This window comes from Falco cherrug, chromosome 18, assembly GCF_023634085.1.
Source record: "Falco cherrug isolate bFalChe1 chromosome 18, bFalChe1.pri, whole genome shotgun sequence".
NCBI lineage: Eukaryota > Metazoa > Chordata > Aves > Falconiformes > Falconidae > Falco > Falco cherrug.
Genome location: NC_073714.1, coordinates 5,537,778 through 5,564,569, shown reverse-complemented (window position 1 = coordinate 5,564,569; position 26,792 = coordinate 5,537,778). Strand labels below are relative to the sequence as shown.

The window sequence follows — 26,792 nt, the reverse complement described above, 5'->3', positions numbered from 1 at the left end:
TTTGGGGGTTGTTTTTTTAACATGCTTGTACAACACTTGCAGACTGTTAGAGAAAGCACAATACTCATAATGTATAAATTTAAATAGACAGATGCTGCTCGCCATCATAACCACCATGTAAAGGTCATCTGGCTCCCTCCCTCTCATCTTAAAGCCTCCCCCTCCCCCTGCCGGGATGAGAAGAGGGGGAGGCGACCCGGGAGCCTGTGGAGAGGCTGCTCCGCCAGCGCGGCAGAGGCGAGGGCTCGCTGCCTCCGTGACAGCTGCGCGGTGGATGCGACACAACGGCACGGCGGAGATGGCCCACGGGCTGCGAAACGCCAAGAGCTGGGGCTCTGGGGGGCGGCGGACAGGGGGACCAGGCACAGCGAGGCCGATGGTAGGAGAGTGCCCAGGAGCACAGTTGGTGGAGGCATCGCGCTTGCTCTGCTCTCCCAGGTTGCAAACAACTAGGAAAAGAAAAAAACCACCCACCAGCACCGCCACTGCCCATGAACCACAGCTCTAACCACAACAGCCAAGCACAGAAACCAGGAGTTCTGCATCTCATTTATATTTATTTGCGGTCTGTTGGGCAGCCCTGCTCCTGCTTTCTATTTTTGTGGGGTTTTTTTCTTGCTCTTTTCTGCATGTCCAGCATTACAGACAGCCCCCAGAGAGGGGGCACGTCTCACACGGGGTGTTTCTGTCATGCAGTCCGTTCTCCAGGCAGCTGAGGTCCTTGGATCCCTAAGGCTGAACACAGCCTTAACCCAACGGGCAACTTCAGAATATATCCAGCTATACAGAAAATCAGAATATATCCAGCTATACAGAAAATCCCAAAGCATGCTAAAAGTGTATTCCTCCTTTATTTTTGTACTCCTTAGCTCTGCGTCATCGGAAAACAATATTAAAATGAATAGATCCTCAGCCAGAGGGTAGGTAATGGGGATAAATTATTTACAGTGTTTGTTAGTGTTACCTGAAGTTGCTCAGTAACTTCCAAATTCAGTGGTTCCTCTCAAATGCAATTAAGTTTCAAAGGCTCCTATAGCTCCCATCCCCTTTAATGTATACTTTGAAGAAAAAGAAATTGATGAAGTGTCAGCAGCAGCATCCTGTTAGCCCTGTACTAATTTGCAAGTTTGGGAAAGAAAAGACCCAAAATAACCTCTTTGGAGAAGAAAGGATCAGTGGTACCACAAAGAGCCTTCTACTGCTCTGTCAAAACCAAAACATGAAGAGCTTCACTAAGCTCTCAGGAAATGAAAAATGTGCTCGTCCTCTAAGGCAGCAGGAGTTTTAAGGCAGCTGGAATATGGGGAACATATTTTCTCTAATAGTTGTTTCCAAGATGTGTAACCACAACCCGTGTAAGGGCAGATAAAAGTCCAGATTTTCAGCACCGCTCAGCACGTTGACACCAAATGCTTTTGACAACGTTGTTCACGGACCAAATGCAAAGTGCAGGCAACAGGCGGAGCAATTTGGCAAATCAAGCCCTGAACACCCAACAGAGAAGAGAACGCGGCTTTAAAATTCTATCGACCCCCAGTTCGCAACACACGGAGCCCACTGACTGCAGCCACTTACACCTACTGGCAAGGCAGATACATAGAGAAAAGGAATAAAACGGGCGCCTGGTATGCACATTTTAATCCTGTAGGAAAAGCACAGATACCTGACCACACGGAAATTGAAACGTGATCAACATCTCCTATCTGCTTGCCGGACGACCTGACGCAGCCCCGAGGTCTGTCCCTTCCCACGGACCAAGGTCGAAGATGTGCAACACCAAGAGCCAGTCGACGGGCAGGGCGTAAATTGTGTTGCTGGAAAATGTCATTCTGGTGAAAGACGCAGCTCTGTAAGAATCAGAGCGGTTTGCAAGAGAACTCTAATTCAAAACAGAAGGAAGAGAGTAGATGGTCATTCTCAAATGGAAGAGATCCATGATTACGGAGCACACCGCCTCGGCAGAGCATCCCACCACAAACCGTGGTACCCCCCCTCCACTATTTATGGGAGCGCACAACCCACAGGCCAACAAAAGAGCGTATCAGTGATTTAATTTAATCCATTACACACATACTCAAAAGTACTCTGAATTGGTATAAACCTCAATCGGGCCTGAGAGCAGCAGAACCGACGCCTGACTTCTAGAAGACCACTGACGTCACCCAGCTTCCAGCCCAAGGATGAACATGGCTCTCGGAGTTAAATTTAGATGATACGTTAACAGGCACCAATTTTCCATGCTGTGTATTAATAGATCGCTTCTGCCTGCTTACTGAAGCGTTCCCGTAGGTGGAGGCAGCTAGATGACAGGAGTGAGCTTGACAGCATCACCAATACTGTCTGAGCACGCGTGATGCTTCCTGCGGGAACGCGGTACCTCTAAAGAGCGCAGCGTGAGGCAGCCCAGAGTGCGCTGGCTGGAGCATAAACTTTTTGCCAAAAAATGGCAGAAGTTTGAAAGAAAAAGGAGGAAAAGCAAGGAGGGAGAGGGAGGGGGAGGAGGAAAAGCAAGGAGGGAGAGGGAGGGGGAGGAGGAAAAGCAAGGAGGGAGAGGGAGGGGGAGGAGGAAAAGCAAGGAGGGAGAGGGAGGGGGAGGAGGAAAAGCAAGGAGGGAGAGGGAGGGGGAAAAGCAGCATCCCAAGGGTTGAAGTAAAGAAGGAAATAAGCGGTGTGTTGCCGTCGCCACGTCAGCAGGAGCCTATTTCTCTGTTGACGTAAAATTAATCCGTCACGAAAGCGTTCTTTATCAGCGCGGGGCACAGATCTGGGCTGCCACGGGACGCGGATCCCCCGTTGGATCAAGGCAAAAAGCTCTGGGCGCAGCAGGCGTGGGACCTCGCGTGGCACTTCCAGCTCAGGACGACACCGCAAACCCCAGCTCTGATTTCCGTCTGATGCTGAGACCCCGTCTCCTGATGCGGGATGGGGGGGACAAGTTTTCAAACAAGTCAGGGCAGGGCAGTCAAGAAAAAGCAAAGAGGGTCCCTGACTGCTGCTCCGCGCGTTGTTGGGAAGCCAAGGAGCCTATTTCTTAGTTCCACTGGAAAACTCAGATTGACTTTTAGCTGGTGCCACTCCAGAGCCCGGCTCCCCGCGCGCGCTGTCTTCTCGCATTAGCGAGGCCGGTGCTGCTGCCGCATCCCGGACTGACAGCGCAAGACCGCGGCTCGCCAGGACCGCTCATGATCTGTCCCGAGGGCAGCTGCCTGCGACACATCCAGCTCCCTGCTCTCCAGAGCGCTAATCAGGGTGCCAATTAGCAGGAGGTGAGTCAGGCGGGGGATTCGGAGCCCGTCGGCAGCGTGCACGGAGGTGAGCTCTCCCCGAGCATCGGGGCAAGCGACAACTTGGGTTAGGTGGGAACGCCGTGTACACCTCCTACGGCGCTCCGTAAAAGCAGGATTATTTTCCCCCATTAAAAAAATAATAAAATTTTAAAACATCATGGCATCATGGATAAGATGAAGCACTTTGGCAAAATTTACCTTCAAACCTTTCGGCGCAGAAGGCGTAGGGAAAGAAGAGCCAAATGGGGACTGAAAAAACAGCTATCACTGGTGAAAGAGCCATTGATTTCTGTAATTTCATTTCTTTAATGGGTTGGGGGTGAGGAGGTTCAAGGAAACGGGACGGTAAAATGTATAACTTCAAAATGTCAAAATACATTTCAATTTTAATTATTCGAATATTTTTATTACAAATGTAAAAAAAAGAGCGCACTAAGAAATTCAAAAACAATCTGATCTATGTGAAAATAAAATAAACCTTTTGAATCAAAGCAACTGTGTGCCTCTTCTGAAACTACTGGCAAAACAAAGCGCGTGTTTATCTTTTCACTCATACAGTTCTGCTGCTGATGGATATCTTGCTGGCTTCAGACGGGATTTTGGAGACCGAGCTAATCAATTTGCACACAGCCTCTTATTTCAGAAGTTTTCATCTACATTGCTTGGATTATACAGAGGACTTTCCAATGCCAAACATATAGACAGGCAAATACTTCCAAAAATATATTGAATAATGCAGAAAAATAAGTATTTCTCAGGTTTCCTCCCAAAATGTATTCAGAAAAATATTTGCCACTCCTTAAGCAGAGTTTCCAGTCAAGCTCAAAGGAGAACTGGGCACCAGGTGCTGGATTTATGAACCTCTTGGTCTCAAATGAGTCCTAGAATCAAAATATTTTATAGATCTGCCATCTTTACTTTGAGACTTCCTACGTAGTTTCAAAACAGATTCCCACCCTTCCCCCAGAAAACACAAAACCAAGCAGCCAAGCATTTAGAGTTACATTTTTTTCTTCCTACCACTGAAAGCCAAGTTCACACCTGCTCACTGTTCTTCCATCAAGACCTGTTAGCCTGGTGGAAAAAAACAAACCAAAAACCACCAAAACGAAAAAAACAAACAACCAAACCCCTTCTGTTTTAGCGTGGAGAATCATCACATTTATCTGGACACATCTGAACTCCGCACTTACTAAGCGCTAAAGAAAAGCTATTCGAGTTCTCCATATGCTCAACAGGGCGTGTAAATCTTGGGAGCACCCACATCACACATGCTCTACCCAACTCCTCTTCCCTGCCCTGCCTTCAGCAGATGCTACCAACATCCAGGCATCTGCTGCTGCTGCTGCCGCCTCACGAGTTGCTTTTCCGTGCTTTGGGATTTGAAGGAGATTTCCCGACAACTAAACCTGGCACGGCAGCTGGAAGGCACATCGGTAGATCGAGATGGCGACGTGAAGCCGAGAAGGGAAGGGGAACTGTTTGCTCCCAGTTCCTCTCCGATTTCTTAGAGCCTAATTCTGAAGCCCATCCTACTCTTAGCCTGAATCACGGACACAAGTGCTTAATTTGAACCACAATTAAGCATAAAACCATCTGCTTCTACTGGCATCAGCCATTCCGAGCTCCAGGAGCGCGGTGAGCTGAGTCATTACATCTACCTCCTCCTTCACAAGACTCCCCAACGGGGGGTCCTCACCTCTTGTGGGCTTCAGGTGAACGTGACAAGCCCCCTTGTTTGTTTCGTTGTTGTTTTTTTTCTTTTGCTATTGCAAACAAAACGCTGCTATTTTGTCAACTAAAATTCTCGACTGGTACCTCTCACTGCAAGGTTTTGCGGTGAACGCAGGCGTTTGCTTTGTCCACAGCCTCTTGAATGTATTCGGATGTTTGCGTGTCTGCCTGGCAGCTTCTCTTCGCAGGCTCCAGCGTCTCCGTGCCCTGCTACTCCTGCCGGGGATTCAAGCTAACAGCACAGCACCAAAGATCCTGTCCGATTTCTTAAGGGATTTTGTTTTCAAACCCAGTGACCTTTAGGAAAAAACAAACCAGCTTCAAACTGTAGAATGTTACTAATGCTTGTATTTTTGTGCCTTAAAAGCTCTGGTTCCCCAGCTCCCTCTGTTCTACCTACCTACCTACCATCTAGGTGATGGCTCCTAAGCAGAGCCTACATACTTGGATCCTAACCCAGCCTCCCTGACACTTCGCAAGATAATCTACTGGTTTCAAGTGGCCACTGGGTCAGATTCCTGGTATGAAAATTGAATTTTTAGGTTTTTTTGTTGTTGATGAATAAATGCTGTAAGGAGCTGTCGGAGCAAGGGTTGCTGCTGCATCAGCCCATCAGTTCTACTGGTTCCATCTCTCCAGCTGCTTCCGCCAGCCTTCAGAAAGAGCCTGTGCATCGGCGACGCATCACCCAAAGGCTACAAAGAGCATTGGAAGAAAGATACTAAGCAAGAAACCAAAACTTTATCCAGCTAGAGCTGCTTGCTCACGCTTACTGCTCAGAGCCAGAAACAAATCTTGTTGTCAAAACCAGAAACAAAGTGGCTGAGAACAGGTCCGCCGCGGAGAGAGAGCCCGTGTACCCTGTGCCCAACGGATTGCCTTGCACCTCTCCCTTCGCACCAGACTGTACCAGTTCAGCAGCATTTTTAAACACCCACGCAGCACTTACACCACCCACTAGATAGAGAGAGCAGCCAAGAGCAGAGCCTTGCTTTACTCCTTTGCATTCACCCAGCTGCCAAGATACACCATCAACGGGCAGAAAATACGCTCCAGCCGGCACTATAATCAACTTCCAGTTCACCAGCTTAAACCAGTAGCGCTGCCCTCACCACGTGGCATGGATGAAAGCCTTCAGCTCTGAAGAGCAGGGGCCTCTCCTCTCCTCCTGACTCAGTTCCTCAAGCACCACCATTCAGCCCAGCATATTAAAGCCAGCCAGCATCCGAGGACATCCCGGCGGATGGCCGGGAACTGTGACATCTTCACGGTACGCTGGGGTAGGACAGTTCCAGCTCAGCCAAGGGACACGGGTGCAAGGGCAAACTCAACAGCAACAAGGTAAGCCTGTTTTTGGTGTTCCCATTACTCAACACGGAAGTTTTTCAGGCCCATTAGTGGACAGGACTAGTGGGACTAAAAGAGGTTTCTCTGAAGTTGTCATGAGATGTGCCAACCCAGGAACAACGGCATCAGAAAAGATGCACGGAAAGGCTGTTTCTCCTGGCCCGTCCATAGCTCTTTTATTGTTCCTATTCCCCTTCCAATATCTTCCAGTCCAACTGCACAGGCAGCCACTCTGTAAGACGGGGAAGCGTGCCGAAATAAAATAAACAGCAAGACCCTAGAAAAATAAAGTGCCCTGCTATTTAATATAGTTGAAGGAACCTCATCAGCAAAGGAAACCAGCATGTCTGATTACAGCCGAGAACAAACATTTTCCTTGCAAAGGATATGTCTTCATAGCTAGCTCAGATATCATCTCGCGCCTACCTGCATCCACGCACAGGGAGGCTTCAAATCAGGTGACACTTTCTCCCTAGGATAGTCAGTCATCCTTGGAGAGATGCTAAAATGCAAAACAAAGCTGTCACTTAAACTGATAGCCTGCCTTTCTGGCAGTGAGGATGGCAGTTCGACTCTTTGGGGTGCTGAACGTCTTCCCTGTGGGCTGGCTGGAAAAAAACAAGTTACATTTCACAAAAAAAAAAAAAAAAAAAAAAGTCATGGTTTGCAACTTGTTTTCGTAGCACAGCAGAACAAAACAAGACCTTATGAAAGGTTTTTTTTTAAAAAAACCAACAAACCACCCACCCAGCCCAGAGGATGCAGCTCTTGGGTACCCGGCTCTTCCCTAGTCCAGGGAATACTCGAACGACGACCGGCTGTTCTGCAGCAAGACTGCCTCCTGCATCAGGCTGTAAATTTGGTCCAGAAAACTTTCCAAGGCATAAACAACGCGCATCCCCGAAAAGCTTTGTTTCTGAAAGACAAATACACTGCAACCTGCAGATTTTCCTAAGGAAACCGCCTCCCCGGGTCTGAGATGCGCAGGGTACACGTGCACAGAAAACAGACAAATACCCTCTCCAAACCCTGGAAAAGACTCAAAGAGCAGCACAGGGAATCACGGGCGAGACACCTACAGCTCCCAGCAAATATATCACAAGTGAGAAGACAGGAAAAACTGAAATTGCTTTGCAAGGTGGCAATTTATAGCCAGGCTGAGGCCACGGTTCCACATTAGTACCCGAGTTTAGCACATTCGCTCTACCCCAGGCGCCTGCTCCCCCTTCCCCACCTGAGGATCGCCGTCTACCAAGTTACACCCACACGGAGCGGCGAGCAAACATCCGTGCTTCCATCCAAGTGCCGTTCTTGCGTAGGGAGGATGTGCCCTAACCGAAGCACATCAGACACCGAGCAGATACCGCTGAACTTTGGCCACAAAGGCGCTTGGGATGCTCCTATCCCAAGTCCCGGGGTTTTTCCAAAGCTTTATCCGCAAGCAAACACCCCCTTGGGCACAGAGGCATCCAAGTTACTCCAATCTGATTAGGCCCACTCTCTGTTTGCCATCAGTTCTGCAAACCTACAGCGTCTTCTCCCTGCACCCACACACATCTGGTCACGGCCGTTTGCCTTCCTAAATAAACTTCCGAGAGCAAAGCAAAGTTTCTAGGGCTGGGGCTTACTTACTTATTTTTCCTACCATCTCTGCACTTCGGCTGCTTATATCCCACTAAGCATGGGTGTTGCACATCTGGATACACCCTGCCAGGTGCGGCAAACGCTGGAGCAGAGGGAAGCAGCGTTGGGCCCCTCTGTTTTGCGCTGTAGGATACACACAACGAGCCGACGGCAGCCAACAGCTCCAGTGAATCACCACTTCGGTCCAACGCGTGCGTGCAGCCCTTACAGGAGCAGAGATTCTCCTACGTCTGAGCACAGAGTTCGTACTCTCGGTTTACACAGCTCTCAGTTCCATAACCCACGGCTCGCCTTGACGCATCGCTCCTCCCTGGAGATTTACCCCAGTTAGAGCCAGCGGCGCCTGGAAAGAGCGGTGCTGCCATCTGAACCGGGTAAGATGCCACGATGCTTAAAGCCACCAAATTGCAGAGAGGAAACTTAGCTCGGTTTCAAGCAGCAGCGAGTAGACCCATGTGAAGAGCGATGCCAGCTTCGCCCTGGGGGGTTTCCCCCGGTCCCCACCAGCTGGAAGCATCACTTCAAATCAGCACCAGCTCTCAGGTCACTCTCTTCCCAGGGAAGATGCTCCAGCCGCCAAGTCTGTCCAAATTTGCCCCACAGAATGAGTTAATTGATGACTTTAAACAAGGCTACTTATCACACGTGCAGCACACTGCATATCTCATCCCCCGCAGACAAAACACAGGTCCCTACTAACTCAATTAACCCAACGGTCCTTTCTGGGGTACGTGAGGCTTTGCTGACCGCAAAGCACGCGGGAAGGCGAAGGTGATGAGTCAGGAGGGGCTATTCAAACCAGACGGATTTTGGGGGATGGAATTTGTATAGATTAAACCCCGTCGAGGGCATATGCAAGAGAGGCTACGTATCTGCATGAGAAAGCAGGCTGGGGAAGAAGCCAACGGCAAACTCCTCCGCTGCTCAGGCAAGTGGGGGGGGAAGAGGAAAGCCAGAGTGTTACAGAAGGCTGAAGAGGAACCGGCAACTTTGCAGGAGCAAGCAGTGATTGCTCCTAGTGCTGCTGTGAATAATAATCATCAAACAAAACTCCCACTGGTTTCAATAAGACATTTGCCCTCCTCTTTTACACACAAGCCTCCTCTTCCGAAAGGCTGCAGAGCTGGGTCCCGTCACAGCTGCAGCGTGTCAGACACCAGAGGCTGCGGCAGGACGAGGGAAGGGCAGCAGGCAGATCGATCGCCTGCGAGTCCGCGCGCAGCACAGCAAAGCGCCTGGTCCTAGGAGGCAGAGCAGGGGTTGAGCCGAGGACCCCGCACGTCTCGGCGTCGATATTCCCGATGAAGCTGAAAGGATAATGCTGCCCTAAAGCCCCTCGGCTGGGCCAGCACAAGCATCAGGGGCCTTTTAGGATCGAGCTCCGGAGGGAAACAAAGACTCTTGATATGAATGCGTGGCCCTAACCATACAAACGTCCAGGCAGCCAGATTATTTCCACCCGCCCTCAGAGCCAGAGGGAGATCAGCGCTCATGTCAGAGCAGCGTCACAGGACTTCACTACCCCAACACCAGGATCGACAGATTTTCAGATGACAATCCATTCCACAGAGCGGTGGGTGCATTTTATTAATCTGTGTTTTACGCACGTATGTGCGGATACTTTTCATCAGCTGGGTTGTTTGGGTTTTTTTGGTCTCGATTATTGCAGCAAGCGATATAGATACTTCACAGCATATTTTATTACGGTCAACCCACAACTTCTGTGGGAAACCTCACCTAAAAACCACAGCAGTCCGCTCAGTAACAGTCGAAACACACTGAAAACCAGCGGCCACGGACATTCATTTCGAACAATACCTACAAGTGCAGACCTCGCCCTTACACAAATTGGCCCGGCAAAAAATATAATGGGACATGGGAGAACTAAATGGATTTTGAGTAGATCTGAAGTTATTACAGAATAACATTATTAAGCCTTCGCCTTCAGGGGTTAAGCTATTCTCAGGCTGGTTACAGCGAGTTCTGTTGCGTGGGATGGATTATTTCATTTCACCTGCCTGTTGCAGGTTTATGCGTTGGCCCTGGTCAACATCAAAGATCAGACAGATGTCGGATCGCGGCAAACACAGCGGTTCCTGCACGCTGCTGCTCACACGCAGCTCTTCGTTGTGCTCAGCCAACAAAAAGCCTGAGCTTTTCGGGCAACGCAAGCCAGCAATAATCCTTAATCTTTCAAATTACAGCATCAAACATAAGCACATCGTTACACACACTTTAGAAAGTGCCATTTCTTCAGCAAAACGGACCTGAAGGACTGAAGGCACAGTTGGAATCACTGCAAGTACAGCAATTCTTATACAAAGACGTTGCTTTTGGCACATCCATATAATTTCTCTGCATCACTCAATAAGCACCAAGCAAATATTCAACGCAGTATAAGGAACAAGTAAAGACCTAGGCCCAGTCTAAGCTCTCCTTTTTAGAGGAACCCAGTGATTTTAAGAGTCAAATCTATATGGTTATGTCATCAAGATTCCTCAAAAGTCAGTTTGATGACCCTGGACACACAAATGCTTCTCTAGACACACAAGAAATAACCCATGTTCCATACACTTCCATATGGCATCCAGCAAAGTCAGTCAGCAACAGACCTGGCAGAAAGAAAAAAAAAACCCAACACAAAACCAAACCAACCAACCCCAAACCAAGAACTCACAACTCTCCCCTTTGCAGGGTACCTGGAGGTTGGGATATGATCTGTTAAATATTGATAATCATGGATATTAGTAGCCAAAATGGGGCAGTTGGCATCCCTGTCAGCCCTTTCCTTCCACATTTCTCAACGGACGCCCCACGGTTTTGCTTTTTCAGATCACAGTCACGCATTTTTTCCTCCTGACACCGTTGTGCGGAGAGAGCAGGGAAGGACATGGCGAGGGGATGGCGCCCAGCGCCTCCGCTCAGACCCGAATCGAGCCCTCAGGCCGGCTGGAGCGACTCCCCTCCCTCACCTGATGGCTTTCAAGTAGAGTAAATTAGGGCTGCAAAGCAAGACGGGTAGAGGGAAAGCCCGTAACCACGGTATGATTTATGCAACGTCACGCAGCACAAGTGGCACAGCAATTCAGTCCCAGAAACTGGGCCCCGATCGAAGCTGGTTTCCTGCCTTCAGCCGCTGCACTTGCGCTCCCGGGCGCTGGGGAGGGAGCGAGTGCTCGTCGCGGCGCTCGCCGCTTCCAGGACCCGCGGAACAGCCTCGTGTCAGCCCCGCCGAGCCCAAACCTCTGGCTGCAACAGCACCGCACGCTCGGTGCTTGTCACGCGGCACACGGCACCCAGATGCCCACATTTGCAGGACTCTTGTGTCTGACTGAAACTGGTCACCGGGTCCACAGCGCTCTGGTTCCACCCAGGCACACCCAACCTGCTTGCGTACCTCTCGGTCCCTTCAAAAAGCAAAACACACGACTATGTATTTTTTTTTTTAATGCTTCCTCTTAGCGCGTAGCTTCAGGCAACCCATTCTCCCTCTGTTTATCCATCTGTGAATGTGAAAGCACCTACCTTCCCCACCGTGACAGATGCTTAATTAATTCAAAGGGTGAAATTCACCCCTTTGCAGCCAGCAGCACGGGGCACAAAAGCACTTGCACCCTGTTCCAAGGGTTTCAGGGAAACGCAAGCGGCGTGCGCATAGCGGCACACAGAGGGGTATAGGAACACAAAATCCCAGTGGACTTCAGTCCAGTGAAGCAGACGCATTTGTTATCAAGCCACTCGAGGAGCATTCCCATCGCTCTGGGGCGACGGCTGAAGTACCACCACCATGCCTCACGTCTAACAGAGCTGCTGCCTCATTTCCACGGGCCACACGTTTGTGCTTCTCAGCAATCACCCGCTGTCATCTGTCCCACCCTCCTCCCAACTAAAATCGTCAATATTTCTACCTCGGCGCGGTATCTAACACAATCCACCCAGCACCGTGCCCTGAGACTCCTCTGCAATACAGCAACGGCACTGGCGGCTCCGACTCAGGCTTGGACCCGGGTGTACGCTTCGCGGAGAGCAGCCCCAGTTTGTTTTACCAGAACACGATATTCACAGGCAAACGCTTCCCTACACATCAACCACTATTTGCTGTACTCCACAGGACTATTGAAACACTTTCCTCCAGAGAGCAGATGCCATATGGGTATGTAGGCTCAATTAGCACATGCTGACAGATAGCAAGACACTCGGAAAAAAAAAAAAATAAATCAAAGCCTTGGCAAGCTTGAAAAGTTACTGTATCGATTATGTCATATTGCATCTTGTGGTGCCTTAACTTTTCAGGTTTCTGTGCTGGGAAAGCAAAAAAAAAAAACCAAAAAAACCAATAAAACCAAAAAAACAACTTATATATATCAACCAGGGAAGCAGTAGCAGAGATGAAGAGACGGAGGGGGCTCTTCAAGGAGGCAGCAGGTTGGGAGCGATCAGCAAGCAACGTGGCAGAGCCCATCTTGCCAGCTTCCCTTGCCAAAGGTGGGCAAAGGCCCTGCAAGAGCAGACGCTTTATTACTCACACATCTCTGACTACCCAAACTGATCTTAAAGCACTTTGGCATGTCCCAAGGGTCATTAGAGATGACTTCCTCTCCGCATTAATAATGAAACAGCTCTTAACCAAAATTAAACTGGAGCAGCTTAATAGCATTTTAAAATTGACAAATCTGAAACAGCTAATTTGTTATTCCCTTCTTGGCCATACAATTAGCGATGGGAGAAAACCTCAAGGTTTTCTCTCTAAAGAAACACTGAAGAATCTTCAAAACTTCTACAGGAGACAGAAAAGAGCAGCGCGGCCTCTCCGATGAAAGCATCTGACAACAGCGTCCGTGCTGCCCAGGGATGCCCCAAAAGCTCAGACCAAACACGGCTAAAGCAAAACCAGCAACGGTGGCTGGTTTTCCCAACTGGAAAATTGCCGGTATTGCGAGGGAGGGGTTTATCCACTGCTCTTATCACAGATGGATGATTCACTAAATTCCTTCTGACGGGGAAGCGGACGTGCCTGTGTACCTGCCACTACATCACGCAACTTCAGTGCACATCTTGCAGCGAGTACCAGCTGGACAGAGCACATGACCCTTCGCCTCCTGGTAAAGGACCATCTGTACCTGCAGACACAGTTACAGACTTCAATAAAATAAATAAATAAAAAGAACAAAGAACAATACTTTCCAAGCCCACCTACACGGCTTAGAAGCCACCTTCGATTTGTAAAATACAGCAGGACCTTCAGTGTCTGTAGCTCTCGGGTGAAGTTCCCGAGTGCTGTAAGGAGTTTTGAAAAGTGATGTAGGCTTTTTCGTCGGGATAACGTTGTCGCAAGGAGCGTGGCTCACTTTTCTGTGACAAAAATCCTGCGCCCTGCTTCTCAGCCCACGGATTTATGGAATGTGAAATCAAAATTCACTAGTGCCCTGGGAGGGGAAGGGAAGCCACCAGCTAACCACGGCGCAGCCGACGCAGCCAGCCAGGGCAGGATACGGATGCTCTGCAACGGCTCGGGTCTCTCCATTTCGGTTTGACTCATTTAGTGAGTGACAGAGGTCACTGTCACAACCCACCAGGAGGCCATCGGACTGCCATCGTGACCTGTGACAAGCAGAGCTTCCCTCCTCCAGCAGCTCCACTCCGCAATGTCTCTCCTACAGCATCTATTCCACCGAGGCTCTGACACCGGCGCGCTGCACACCTGGCGTCTCCTCTGGAGAAGCGCCAGAACGGGAGAGTGACAACAAAAAAGGTTTTTCTGTCCCGTCTCTCTGTCAAACACAGGGAAGAAATAAAGGATGAAACCAGCTCCTTCATGTAAAAACCAAAGCTGGTCACCCCACGCTGATCTCGCAAGGGACTGGTGGGCAACACGCTTGAATAAATAATCACTCGGACACGTTTATCGCCTTACAACGAGATCACTGTGCGCCAGCGGGAAGCAAAGTAGGGGTTGGGTGGGGGAGAGCCTTTCAGACAAACCTCCCCAACGGGCAACACCACTGGGGCAGCCAACAGACTCCTCTCTGCTCCAAGCAAACGTGGAATATTTCACATGTCCTGGATGGAAACCACCTCAGCAGGGAAGACTCACAGCACTGAGGTTACACAGCGAGCTGTGCGCCTGGGGACATCGTACCCGAAGGTCTCGCTAGAAGCAATTTTAGAGGGTGCTGGGCCCTTTCTCGGTGACACCTCAACGGTTTAATATGTTTGGTTCCAAATACTTTAGGGAAATAAAGCTAAGACTTGCTGATCAAACAGCAACAGGCAGCAATCCACCGCTCTGCTCCCAAAAATCAAGCCGAGAACCTCTCAAGACAGCTTGATAAGCATCAAGTCCAGGGAAAGGATTTAAAGATCAAGGAACAGTCTCACACCTGAAGATGGGGACAAATGACCTCTTGCAGCTTGAATGAAACAGCAAAGGGGAAACATCCACGGCTGCTGGGAAGGGGGAAAAAACCACAGTCACAAAAAGAAATAGATTTCTTAGATCAGACGAGCAGAAAAGCACGTTGCAGAGCACATTTCCAGAATGTTTTCAGAAACCTGCTGCAAAGCCTGTGGCAAGAACTTCAGCCTTCGCTACCACACCGGCTGGCAGCCTGCAAGCCACCTCCTGTTGCTCTCAGAAACGTTTTTTTCGCCGGCAAGTTCCGCCACCTGATGCTCAGCTCACTCGCAACCCTCCACCGCTGCCCCTGCTGCTTCGCTCGCACCGTGGAACGGACATGAATGTGGGCACAAAAAGGAACAGTTGTTTCTGCCAGAGTGGTGCCTCGATCTTGGGTCGCTGCCAGCTCCTTCCCCCCCCCCCGCGCAGATGTTTAATGCTGCACAGATGTTTAACTCTGATGCCTGCTTACTTTCTCGAGTGCCTTGCTGCAGCAGCTGGTCCCCCGAGACCGGCATCCTTCCCCCGGCTCGCCCGTCTGCGCCAGGCAGGGGAACGGCTTGCTGCTCTCCTGCCTTCTCACCTGGGATCGCTGGAACCCTTCACCTCTCACGTTAACTGCAAAAACCTTGAAAAACAAGGTTATTTTCCTCCTTTCTCTGGCTCTGGACTTCTTTGTGCCCGAGCCTACGACTGTCCCCACCAGCAGCACGCCGCAGCCTCCAGCTCCCACCATTAAGTCCACCCCCACGGCGAGGGTGCGGAGGAACGATTTCCGCAGATTTTGATGCACTCGTGTGGAGTAAAATCTAATCAGGGCTGAGATTCGGCGTAACACCAGCATGCCAGTTACTTCCATAAAACAAAAGCTATGGGGAACCCAGCAAGGAATAAGATGAGAAATGGTGCGGTGGCGTCTGCGCTGCAGAGCAAGACGTGAGATAATTCCCCTCTCCCCGTCAGGCCCAATCAGAAAGGCTTCACACTATGGTACCCAAGTGATAACGTACTTTGATGGGAGCGATTTTTTCTCTTTCCTGGGAGAATATTAACTGAGATACAAAGAAGGAATGTTGATTTAAGCAGCAATCAAAAAAAAAAAAACCAACCCAAACAAACCCAACAAACCACCAAATCCTTCTGTTCTTCTGCATTAATAACTTCTGGATAAACTGAACTTCTCTGCCAGGTTAAGTTAAATTTAAGTCGTATTTCTTCAATTTTATTAACATTGAAAAGCAAGTCTATCAGAGGTGTATTTTCATGACATACAGTTCTCGGGCACTATATTTTATATGGATGTAATTATTCTAGCTATTCATCACAGAACCACAAATCCAACCTTCAAAAAGTATCGTAATGTAAAATTCATTGAATCCAGCTGATATTAAATATCAACAGGGCTCCATTATCAGTTTTTGTATCTGAACACTGTAATATCAGCTATTACTCTTTTATATTAAAGTTGTATCTTTGGAAGAGAATTACTTCCCTTGGCAACAATGGTAAATGTTAACTACCTTGAATATTTCAGTCACATATACATTATGTATAAGATTGTGATCTGCTAAACAATAATGGAGAAAAAGAAAGGCGACAAAAAGATTTGCTCTGTGAAAGATTTCTTTCTGTTCTCCAAGAAAAAGCAGATGCTGTACAAGAAAAAAAACCACAACTGCTTGGAATAACATGTCAATTTTTTTTCCACTGGGATACAAGAACCTGATTTAGTATTTCTGAAAGACCGGAGTTCTGCACAGCAAAACAAAGCATTAAAATAAAGTGGTTAATATTATTTGTACGACAGTAATGCCCAAAGAGTCCAAGCAAAGCTGCGGTGAATTACGTAAGGCGCTATACATGCGACCAGCAGAAGTCCTTGCCTTTCTGGCGTGGTTGGGTTGTAAACTCTGCACAGATAAAACACCGAGGAGAAGGAACCGTCAGCGCACACGGCTTGGAGCGGGGTACGAAGAGCACCCAGCTTCCCCCAGCTCGTGTTTAAAGCACTGTCCGACAGGTCACGCTGCCTCAATCCCTCTGCCATCAAGCAACGTACTGATGCGTTATTCCCTCATCCCGGATCACGCAGGCCAGCGGGATCCCGCAGAGCTGGCCACACCATCTCCAGCCTCCAGCTCCGATTTGGATACCGGCACCCAGACCCCACTTTGAAGATGCAGGCAAATTAGAAATGTCACGGCTTTCCCAGAAAGTTATGTGAACCAGCACTAGCATCAGGTTTAAATTAATGTTTACATTGATAAGTAAATTGAAAATTACATCGCTTGCATGCATTACACAAGCTAATTCCACATCCCTGTCTGCAAATATTTACAAAGCTCTTACTCAGTCATTAGACTACATACTTAACAAATCATTTGGAAACTACCAGTTTACACCAACTTCACTTTTCATACAGTGATATTAGGTGTTATCGGGTAGCAAAGGAGCTGGAGCTCCCCATCATTCGTCATTCCTTGTTCAAATTCCCAAGGCAGGTGGGTATCGATACTAAAATGAAGATCCACCGGCAGCACTCATCGTTCCCGGTTACACTGCTGCTCTTCCCTGCTTTCCTTCCAAGAGCAGCTGCTCCTTCCTGTTCCTGACCATTTTGCAGAGTCATTTATAGCTGGATTTACCACCTGGCCACACAAACGGGTACCCCGAGGCAACAAACCGCAAAGCAAATGAATATGCCACCACGGAGTGTCCAAGCTACGCCCAAGCACACGGGCCACCAGCTGCTCTGCCTCTACTAGCCGCGTACTCCCACCGTGGGTCTCATTCAAGCAAGATACGGCTATTGAAACTCGTAGGTCTGTGTTAATCACACTGATGCCAGAGGGAATTCAAGTACCAACGATGCTGCAGAAGGGCCCCTGAATATGTTACTTTGAGGGATACCATATCTACTCGCTCCTGCAGGAAGGTCAGGATGCCCTTGCTCACCAGAAGTAGCTCCTGACTTCTAACATACTCCAACTAGTTTCACTGAGAGCGCTTGTACAGTCACAAGTGGTATCCCTTGCTCATTTATAAACTGGTTTTATTGGGGTGGGGGGTGGGGGGGTGGGGAGGAGGAGAGCATCCACTGTGGATCAGTATGAAACATTGCAGATGCTCTTAAATCCCCAAAGGTCAGAGGATCTTTAACAATATTATTGACTTAAATATATTATTGAATAAAATACTCAGTGTTAGCCATTCTTTCTGAAATAATTGCTACTTTTTTAGATGCAAAAGCAACTGTAAACCCTGCAACCTGGCATCAGAAAAAGAAATAGTCATGCCACCGTACACCACACGGCACCCTAAAATCTTAACGGTTGCTTAACCAAACCGATGTAGGTTTGTACAAAGGTGAATTTTGAAACGCATTTAAACCTATTACTTAATCTTTTGGCCACCTTTGGATAGCCTGGCACGAAGCAGAGAATCACAAGCTACACACGCTCCCTGCCATCACTGTCGTCGCACACACTCAACGCCCCCATGGTAAGGGTCTATCTACGTAAGTTCTAAAGTAGACCGCAACTCAAAGTGGACCGCAACTCAGAACAGAGAACTCAAATGAGAAAGGAACACTTCTGTTCTGCAAGAGAACTAGGAACCCAAGGAGAAATAATCCTCTATTAGCACACCCATCCCTGAGCTCATCCTAAGGGACCACGTGAAACCAGGCTCCGGCACACGCATTTATCGGGAAGCAGCATCCCTAGATCAAATAAGGACAATGTGAGGGAACGGTCGGGATTTCTGCTCCCTGTGGCACACAGAGGGCAAAACACTTCACTGCCCGTCACCTCGTTGCCACTTCGCTGAGGAATGTTTACGGGTCTCTGTGAAGTCATTACTGAGGAGGAAAATTTAGGCTTCTCCAAGAATGTTCAGCATGAAGTTCACCACAAAGTAAAAGCCAATATTGAAAAATCATTTCAAAGGAGAGCCCAAGCCATTTGATGAGCAGAAACAGCACAGAAAAGAACTGTTGACATTTCCTTAGGATTCTTTCAGAGCTAAATTTGCAATAGCTATTGATTTTTTGTTTTCTTCACAAGTATATATACATTATTTAATACAACCGAGCAGTCTGTAAACCAACTTTCTTGTGCTTTTGAAATATTGATGCCTTTTAGAAGGTTGAAACCTCTACTGAAAACCTCAATTCCATGTACAAAGCCTAAAATCTTGGAGCCTAACCATACAAAGGCAAAACCCAAATATTTTTCTTAATCAACGGGGTGCTCTTTCTGGTTTTTAAAAACTGACATTCATCGTGCTTTGCTTCTCCGTACAAAAAAAAACCCCAACTACTTTTTCTTTTCCTTGTTCAAAACGGATTTGTTCTCGTTTCCAAAACGTCATCGCTTGCAAGTTCAAAAACTTTCACACGAGGCCAGCAGCCGTTTTAATTTAGCAACATTGCTCCTGCTACAGCCAAAAAAATCAATTACTTGAGAGAATACAGGAAGAAAGTTTGGTATAAACAAGTATGAAATAATTTTCGCAGATAAGTAGTCAGCCTACCCTATGGAGTCTAAAAGGCTTTTACAATATTTACATATCTTGACAGGGATATAGATGTTTTTGTTGGGAAGAATTCAACCGCGCTGTTGTTATTTACACTAAAACCAACCACTAATATTTCAACATAAATATTCATAGCCAGCGTGCCAGTCTTCCCTACCCTCCCAGCCAGACACCGCATCATTATACGGTCGAGATTCACAAGAGAGAAGACAAATCTAGATCAGAGAGTGGGGGTGGGGAGCTCACAAGCTCTCCTGGGGGTTCCCTGTGACATCCCGGCCTCGCTCCAACTGCTCACGCGCTCCACAGCGCCGGGGAGCCCCTGAGCAGCAGGCTCAGTGTATTAAATTACAAAGCATTTGAATTTAAAGACAATCTCTGCCCAACGGTATTACCGATCAGTAGTTCTTAAAGGCTTTTCTACACGCAGTTTGAGAGCAACACTGAAAACACGCGAAGGTTCTGCGGGCTGGGTTAACGCAAACCAGAGGTAAAAGCTTTCGATGTTACCAGAGTGATGTTTTCCAGAGCGATTTCACCCAGGCAGGCAGCTACAGAAGGGAAACCGAGGCACGGAGGGCTGGAACGGCAGCGCCAAAGGCAGAACTCAGAGAGAAAAAAAAAAACCACTTGCAACCTTGATGGGTTCAGTCTATAGAAGAAAAAGGGGGAAGAGAAGATGAAGCAACAAACCTAACAGCTGCCTTCTACCTTGTCCACCTAATTAGCCCACCACAACTATTAAGAAGGTTTATTTTAGCCACCGGTAACGACTGGTACCAGTTCAGTTTCAAGAGCACTTGCTCACTGCTTGTTACCAGTGCAATCACAGGCACCTGTGGAAGGCTGATACCAAACACCTGCTGGTCTCCCCAGCAGGAATTTACTCACCTGGCGAGTAAAATAACGTGGAAAAGCATGACTTTGCATTTAAACAGACACACCTCCACACAGCCCCGGGCCTGTTCCTGCCCAGCACCGCACACCCTGCTTTGCCTGCTACCTCAAATCAACTCTGTCTAGGAAGGAAGAGCAGAAGCACCACATAAGGTTCCCGCGAGGGTGGGATCTCACATCCCTCCTCCGACTTTGCTCCCAAAACACCACCTGCGTAAAAGCCCTCTCAACGCAGAGCCAGTCAGGGATTTCTTTTTTAGAGATCCGGACTGTTGCTGCTCGCCCTCGCTCGGCTTTCCTCTCCGTAGCAGATGCAAGAAGCTGATGCACGCTGCATCTGGTTGCCAAGCGCAGGTCTGTGCGTGTATCTTCATGTCTTTATTAAGCTTTATTTAATGCTGGTGGAGATACAGGCAGAAATTTACTGTGCATGGCAGATCTGAGCGCAGGTCTCTAGAACTGCGTTGCTGAAACCTTAATGAGAAGTTCACAGAGACCACGTTCTGCCCAGCTTTAACAAGCATCCCTCTCCATCGCGTACTTCAGTTAATTTAACTCCGAACTTCCAGGTGCCACAGCGCAGACTTCTGCTAGTTCATCTCCATCTCTATTGACCCATCTTAACCGCCTGCTATTTACAGTATTTATCAAAGTCTGACAGCATGCATGGTGCTCCACCAAAAACATACGCTAAACCAGCAAGGCCTTGGCCAGATAAGCTTATCAGCTAAAAGGTACAAGGTATGACACGAGAGGAAAGTCAGGTGTGCCACGGAACATCTCTCAAAAGGTACCGGACAAGACAAATTCACTCCCTTTGAATCGATAAGCCTAAATGTATCATACTAATAACCTGAGATCTGAGGGGAGGGTCAGGGATGCTCACAAAGAAGGGATGGCTCCCTGCAGTGCTTCCTGAAGCTTCACCTGGTAGTGCATCCAGATTTCAAACCAATTTTCCTTGCCTGAAATACCTGACATTTCCTGGTGTACTATCCAGGGCTATCACTCCCACATTTTCTTTTGATGGCTCTTGCCAGCAGGAGCCTGATAATGCACACCAATCACACGACTCTTGCACGTTGCTATCCCTGCTTCATTCAGTTGTCTAAAGGTTGCTCTTAGTAGTAATGTAGCTAAGGAAGTGCAAGCACAATAAGCTGTAATGCATTTAGATAGCCCCATTTAGCTCAAACGCAGTTCCACCTCTACAGAGCTGTTCCCCAGAAGTCTGTTTTCAAAAGGAAAGTCAGAGCAAAACAAAGCTACAAAAATCCTGCCTGAAACTTCCCAAGGGAGGGCAATTAGGGGGCCTTTACTCAGAGCTGTTTCAGTGGGCTGTAATTATTCACCAAAAACTTCATCAAATGGGAATAAAACATACCAACTAACTGCCATCAGGCAAAAGATACTGGAGTGTCTAGGCATGCAGCTACGTACTCTTACTATCCTCTTGTTGATGGAACAAACATATTAACTGCTCTTCATTCATCTTCACTAGGACATTAACACAGGTCTAAACGTTTCTACCACCTCAGCGAGGACATCCATCACCAAAAGCTAACTCCGCACTTATTTAAGAATAGCTCCTTATACCACAAGAAGGCTGTTTTGTCTGTGTAAACAAGCACATGAGTAGATAGCGACGCGCACTTCACAAACGCTCTATTAGTACTAGTCATTCTAATTTCTACAGTTCTAAAACCGACTAAGATTTCAACCTCAGTGAGTTTAAGCAAAAGATGACCGCACACTAACCAGAATGAATTTCAAGCACTACTTCAAAACTCATTTGCATAGATAAATATAACCTACCGTGCATTTGCATCTCAACAGGTGCAGCTTCGGTCCTTTAAAGACGAAAGCCTTCGTATTTTGGTGTCTTTTAAGAGTTAGGTACCTCTAAGCTTGTGGAAGGAACACCATGGCTGTTCATCTGCTGTTACCGAGCCCCACAGAGCAACTGAAGGAGAACGTGGCCAGCAAAGCCCCCCAGGCAGATTAAGGAGCATGTGCAACCTCCAGGTGAAGGGAATCAAGCACCCCAGCTAAGCCAGCCCTCCGCTCAGCCCCGTCCTGCCTCCCACCTGCTGCACATTCGGGCATTCCATTCATCAATGTGAAAACCTTTTGCTAAGGCAACAAGTGACCTTTCTTTCAAGCACATATTAATAACTCACCGTTTCTACAGAATGTTTTCTAAGATTTTTGGGTGCTCTAGAGAGCACAGGACAGGCTTACCACCCCCCATGCTGTTCAGAAGGCTTAGCACCTCTGCTGTTTTAACCTTGAGGGTTTCACCCTAAGTTTTTCCAGCTCTTCTGAGTCATTTAATGCTTTGCAGGGAGAGTGGAGGAGGGGATACAGAAGTCAACTTGGCTATTAGGAACTCGTAAAGTGAGAATCCTGTTGTGATTTTTGGTTTGTGGGTTTGGGTTTTTCTTCCCTCCCTGCATGAAAAGCACCAGAAACCTTTTAGGTCTCAAACATCAGCCAAACAATGGGAAATGCATCACTCCAACGAAGTTTCTAAGTATTTAATGGAAATGGGCTGACAACCAAGGGGTGATAAAAGGTGGAAGACGTTGCCTCAGATGGGAAGGTGGAGAAAAAGTGGAGCAGGGAGAAAGCTCCTGGCGGAGGCCGGGTTGCTCAGTGCTGCTGGCAGGCTGCTAAAGCAGCTTGCTGCTGCCAAAGGCTCGGGGTTGTCCTGCCTTCCTCAGCACCTCTAGCTGCTTCCATTTGCTGTTGCCTCCTGGCAATGAGTTTGCAAAGAAGATGCACCAAACAGGGCCAGATTCAGCTCTAGGCTGAACTACGAACGCGACCAACCAGCAGGTCTAGCACACACCCCGAGCCAGACCCTTTGCGACTTGGGCTAGTGAGAAAGTGAACTATAAATCATCCCCAAAGCACTTGTGGATAAACTGTAAACTAATTAATATCAGAATTATTGATGCACAGCAAATATTTTGCAAAGAATTTATCTGAAAGTCTGTCACCACTTTACACTTTATAGCATTGATTTATAAATCACTGAACAAACAGTGGCACGTCCAATAAATACTTTATGAATGTTTGCCAACAATTTATCTTTCATAATATGATATAAATACATTGCAAATACTGCAATGTTTGAGTAGGCTGTTTATAAATGACAACCTGTGTACCATCAACTGCAGTTTATAGAAATGTTCATTCCTTTGCCCAGTAAGAGGAATTTAAAAAGGAATCTGGCCCCACGCTTGGGATGCATGAAATACAAGCCTTGCCTCTGATTATTCACGGGCGCTAGTCTCTCCTACATCTCTGCTCTTGTTATCAGCCAAGCGTGTTTGTTCTTCCTGCTGTGCCTTTCTCGAAGCCTCGGAGGAGTTTCCCATAAACACACACGATCTATAGGCTCCGCCACCTGAGTTTAAGAGAAAAAAAGCTCCTTGACATTGCTGAGAGCGCTTCGGGGATGGCGCTTTCTTTTTAACTAACTACTAAGGACCAAACATTTCTATTTCCAACAATTCTTACAGCCAATACTCTGTTCACGGGCTCTTTTGTACATCTGCATGCATCTGCTTTCCCTGGGATGATCCTCAGATAAAATGTTCTTCAGGCAAGGATTATTTTTTTCTTAAATTCTCTACAGCAGCTGGGACTATGGACCCTGGATCCAGGACTGGGGTGGGGTAAACACAAATATTAACTCAAACAAGGTCTAATTATTATTACAATGTCTTTTTACCACAAGGTCTGATTTTCTTACTACATCTTTTAAATGCCCGGTGCTCCAACTTGTCCAGCTCTAAAAAGAATACAAGAGAAATACGCCTAAAGCAGCCAAAATTTCTTGGTGTCTACCATAACCTCAAGAAGGTCCTACCTGCATCCTGTAGGTACGCATGTATCGTGGAGAAATCACTACTCCCAAGGTTTTAAGAGCAGAACGTGCTGCTGTGCTCAGTAACCTCCCGCCCCAGGCAGGCCAGCAGCGCTCACCAACCTGCGATCCCGCGGCCACCGAAACCACAGCCGGGCACAGCCAGAAACGCCGGCTGGGAGCCACCGATCTCGTTACGAAGTGAACTCCGTGCTCAGCAGGACGCTGATCTAGATGACCTCCAGAAGACCTTTCCAACCCATGTTTTCCTACTATTCTACGATTTAATTTGGCCAGCCCTTTTCTTTTAATGAATGAAATGTCCACTTGCAGTTAAATTCAATCTTTCCCTGAAAATTCAGCCTGAGTAAACAAGCAAGTCACAAGATGGTGACTTAAGATAAATTTTGCCCTGAATTGTTGGGACACGCATTTGTTTTTCAGCAGAACACTAACATCACTGTATATGTTAGCCTGCTCTCTTTTTTCAGCTCTAAATCCCACGAGGACTTTGGAGGAAAATGCTTTTTCCTTCTTCATCAGCCTATCAAGATCCCCCCGTTCCTGCTGTTCTGAGAATTCACTTTTAGCAAGTAAGAGTGCTTCAGATCACTGGGGAGCCCAAAGCACTGATTGAAAGTCACGAGCTACCATAGTTCTTGCATTATCAAATTGATTTTACTTGCCTTTTTAATATGCAAAGTATCACTGGGGGGTGATGGGGAAGGGGGGGAGATACGGAGGGCTTGTTTGACTTCATTATTTCTGTTTCACTTGCACCAAAAGTTATCACTGCGACCAAGGCAGCACCGGTGCAAAATGCTGGGCGTAAGATGCAGGCTCCATTCCCAGCGAGCTCTCAATTGAAATGAGACATGCTAACATCTGGGAAGGAATTAAAAAAGTAAAGTGGTATTCCCAAGGTGCTCTAGTAAAGCAGGAGCAGAGTCAGAAACACCTGGACTCCACGCAGCTGAGGCAGCAGGTCCCCCCCGGGAGCTCCTGCGGTCACTAATGCAATCAGCTGTCTTAAAGGTCATGGCTTCACCACCACCGAGGCCACCCATTTTCTCCATCGTCTCCATAGCAATGCAACAGGAATAAGATCTACTACCTGGCCAGATGGCAGCTGATCAGCTGCATCTTGCCTCCGTGAGAGGCAGTAACTCCTGAGTTACTCAAGGCTGCCTTGCAGATGCACGGTGTTTCAGCTACTATGGAGTTTGGAAAGACTCTCTTCCTTTTCTGCCAAATTTTGATACTTCCTAGAGGGAAAGAAATACAAAAATTACCGGGAAAAAAAAAAAAAAAAGGATGAACGCATTTAGCAGCTTATCTGTCGCTATTTAGAAAACTTGTCTTACCTGTAGCTCAACCATACAACAAAAATAAACGAGAAATTATAGATATATGTATTGCACGCTTTATTTTTAAAGTCACCTAAATAATTGCCTAGGGTGATGTACCTTAAAGCCACTGAAGCTCATCATGTCTTCGATGCCAGGCGATAATGTTCACATCCATCTCTGCGGTTCGCTGAAGACCCCAGAAGTGCTGAGCCAGCACTGGAGGGCTGCTTGGCAGCGACTTTGTGGGAGAGAACCCTGTGATCTGTCTGCCTCAAATGTAGTTTTATTTTTGCCATACTAGAATATGACTTAGCATAGTAATGGCAAAGGTGTAATGCATCCCTCGACTCCAGTAATGACAGATATAATTCTCCTCTGTAGCCCAATTTACTTTAACCTGCCTCCGTATTATTAAAATGCCAGCCACCAGGGCATCAAAGCAAATAATGGGCATTAAGCACTGGTGAGATAAGCGCATGAGAAACAGATGAAGGAGTATTTGGTACTGCTGCACCACTCAGGACCCAAAACTGCTGCGGGTCTGGGTTTCCTTGCTCTGCATTTGACCCATCCACTTCAGTCTTTCTGTTTTACTTTTTTACCAGGACGGAGTCAGGCTGGCTAGATTTTTAAGGGACCTGCTGATTTATTCTGATCTGCCATTGATAACAACACTTGCTGGAACAATGATACTCAAATCTCATCGTTCCAGGGATGAGGAGGACTCCGGGGTGATCAGGAAGAAGATTCTCTGCTCCCGCAGGGTGCTGTGTATCCCTGAAATCCGTCTTTCCTCTTTTCTGCAGAGCAAGGAGAGAATTTAATTCTTGTCCTCTAACAAGCCCGAACTCAACAAAGTCTGTCAGAGCCTTCGTTATTGCTCTTAATATTATGAGGAAGGCATGCTTGTGCATGGGCAATAGTATCAGACAGGTAATTTCTTTTTCTTAATTTAAGGCAAGTTTCCAGCTTGATGGACTTACAGCCTTATCTTTAACCCCCTTTCCTTTATATAGGTTTTAAAAAAAGTGACTAGTGACATTTAAAGGAGCCCAGTGGCAAGAACGACCTAAAAATTAATAACCTTCAATATGCAGTACGTTAGACCCTTAAATCTTCATGCAGCTTAAAAATATCTGTAAAAGCACAAGCTTTCCCATGTACAATGTGCCAAATTCCTCCAGGGACTTTTTCCAATGGAGAGTCAAGATAAAATTGTGTTTATCAATCTTCGGAAGACATCCAATTCATTACAGAAAAGGGCAGCTTATTCCAAAAGATTTCTAAATCTCAGAGCAAAATATTGCCAGCCTTGGAAATAATTCCGAGCAGCAGGCTGCTTTTACAGGCTCTTTCTCCTTGGTTGCAGATCCTACCCACAGCATTATCAGGACAGTATAATTTCAGTGCCCTGCTGACATTTGCAAGACAATTATTAGCTAGTGAGACAGGCAGCAGTCAATTTTTCCCGAAGTCTTCCAGAACCTGTTATTTGGTCGCATCAGTTGTTGTCTTTTGCACAGCACAAAGTTCAACAGCTTTGGTCTCAAGGTCAGCCTGAATTTTTATTTTTTTTTTTAATTTTTTTTTTTTTTGCTTGTCTGGATACTGCACACCCGCGAGCTCTGGCAGCCAGACAGCAGCCTTCTCTGGGAGCAGAGTGGTGCTCAGACAATGTGCTACAACCATAAAGATGCCATCACACGCCAGCATTCAGGAATGAGTCC

General features: G+C 47.4%; 1 long non-coding RNA gene across 1 annotated transcript in view; it reads right to left on the bottom strand.

Moving 5' to 3' along the window:
• Nucleotides 1-25,829, bottom strand: part of LOC114015998 (uncharacterized) — a 227,758-nt gene extending 201,929 nt beyond the window's left edge. Inside the window, exons 1-2 of the long non-coding RNA XR_008729814.1 lie at nt 25,183-25,829; nt 24,831-24,981 (exon numbers count right to left, since the gene is read on the bottom strand). This is a non-coding gene — a long non-coding RNA (uncharacterized LOC114015998). The remainder of the gene's footprint in view (nt 1-24,830; nt 24,982-25,182) is intronic.
• Nucleotides 25,830-26,792: the final 963 nt, after the last annotated feature.